Source organism: Gorilla gorilla, chromosome 15 (genome assembly GCF_029281585.2).
Source record: "Gorilla gorilla gorilla isolate KB3781 chromosome 15, NHGRI_mGorGor1-v2.1_pri, whole genome shotgun sequence".
NCBI classification, from domain to species: Eukaryota; Metazoa; Chordata; class Mammalia; order Primates; family Hominidae; genus Gorilla; species Gorilla gorilla.
The window spans coordinates 66,855,435-66,857,381 of record NC_073239.2 but is presented as its reverse complement, the minus strand read 5'-3'; the positions used below and the strand labels follow the sequence as shown (position 1 = coordinate 66,857,381).

Below are 1,947 nucleotides of genomic sequence, written 5' to 3'. Positions count from 1 at the left end.
AGTAAGCCGAGATCGTGCCACTGCACTCCAGCCTGGGCGACAAAGCGAGACTCCGTCTCAGAAAAAAAAAAAAAATTCTTTTTCATACTGCTGACATATTGAAATATTTGATATATTGGGTTAAATAAAACATTATTAAAATTAAATTCACTTCTATTTTTTAAATGTGAGCACTAAGAATTTTAAATTACATATTTGGCTTGCATTATGTTTCTATCGGGCAGCACTGCTCTAAGAATAGTTACAAAAGAGAGAATCCCTAACAGATTCAAACTCTTTTTCAGCACTGCAAACAAAGTACCCAATTATCAATGTCTCTCCATTGAAGTATGCTATATATCCTGATTTCTACCAATGGTGTTATCATTATCTTTTATGTAAGAATTAAGATCAAGGCCGGGCCGGACACAGTGGCTGACACCTGTAATCGCAGCACTTTGGCAGTCCGAAGCGGGCAGATCACGAGGTCAGGAGTCCAAGACGAGCCTGGCCAACATAGTGAAACCCTGTCTCTACTAAAAATACAAAAGAAAAAAAAAATAGCCGGGCGTGGTGGCAGGCGCCTGTAATTACAGCTACTCGGGAGTCTGAGGCAGGAGAATCGCTTGAACCTGGGAGGCGGAGGTTGCAGTGAGTCAAGATCGCGCCATTGCACACCACCCTGGGCGACAAGAGTGAAACTCCATCTCAAAAAAAACAGATCAAGGCGGGGCACAGTGGCTCACACCTGTAATCTCAGCACTTTGGGAGGCTGAGGCGACCGCGTCATCTGAGGTCAGGAGTTCGAGACCAGCCTGGTCAACATGGTGAAACCCCATCTCTACTAAAAATACAAAAATTAGCGGGGCATGGTCGTGGGCGCCCGTAGTCCCAGCTACATGGGAGGTTGAGGCAGGAGAATCACTTGAACCTAGCAGGCAGAGGTTGCAGTGAGCTGAGATCATGCCATTGCACTCCAGCCTGGGTGACAGAGCGAGACTCCGTCTCAAAAAAAAAAAAAAGAATTCAGATCACAATTGTTAACGCTTTCTTCCTCCACAAGTAACATATTTCACCAATTTATTTCATTATCTCACTTCCTTCTCATTTTCTCTACACTGTACTTGGCCCTCATTTTCTCAACTGAATTATCAACAAAGTCTCCTGAAAGGACTTCTTTCTTCCAACCTCTATCCATAATCTTGATGCATGATTCTATACAAAGCTACTAAATACTCCTAAACACTGTGACTCTCTCCTGCTATCTATCTATATGCACAGAAAGATATGTGTGTATATATACATTTATTTACATATGTAAAAATTCAGTGGCTCCCATTACACGCAAAACAATATCCAAACTACTTGGTAGAGTTCTTGAGGGTTCCTAAATATCTTTTTAAACTTAGACGTTTTGAATCTTACCTCCTTTCGTACCACTCAAAGTCAGATATAGGATTGTAGGTAAAATATAGGATGGCCAGTTAAATTTCAATTTAAGTTTTAGTATATAATTTATATATATAGTATATATAATTTAATATATAATTTTAGTATATTGCTTGGGATGCACTTGTACTAAAAAAATAGTTTATCTAATTGAAATTTAACTGGGATGCTCACTTCAGCAGCACATATACTAAAATTGGAACAATACAGAGATTACATGGCCCCTGTGCAAGGATGACACAAATTCATGAAGCATTCCATATAAAACTTTTCTTAAAAGAAATCTATATATAAGTATACAAATAATCAGCTGAGTGAAAATTTTAACTTTTCCTATTTTTCACAATGATCTGTCAAATTCACTATCAAGCAGTCAAATTTGATTTTTACAGAAAAAAAAAGTTCCCTAAGTGCCTAATACCGTGTTTTCCACTGTACAAAAGAGTGAAATTATACAGGGACTCAAAACTTATTGATGGCCGGGCGCGGTGGCTCACGCCTGTAATCCCAGCACTTTGG

The 1,947-nt window shown here is 39.1% G+C and overlaps 1 non-coding gene across 1 annotated transcript; it reads left to right on the top strand.

The window, feature by feature from the left end:
* The first annotated feature begins 1,594 nt into the window (after nt 1-1,594).
* LOC115930625 (U6 spliceosomal RNA) lies at nt 1,595-1,700 on the top strand. Its single transcript, XR_004067250.1, has one exon. It is a non-coding gene; the product is annotated as a U6 spliceosomal RNA (small nuclear RNA).
* Nucleotides 1,701-1,947: the final 247 nt, after the last annotated feature.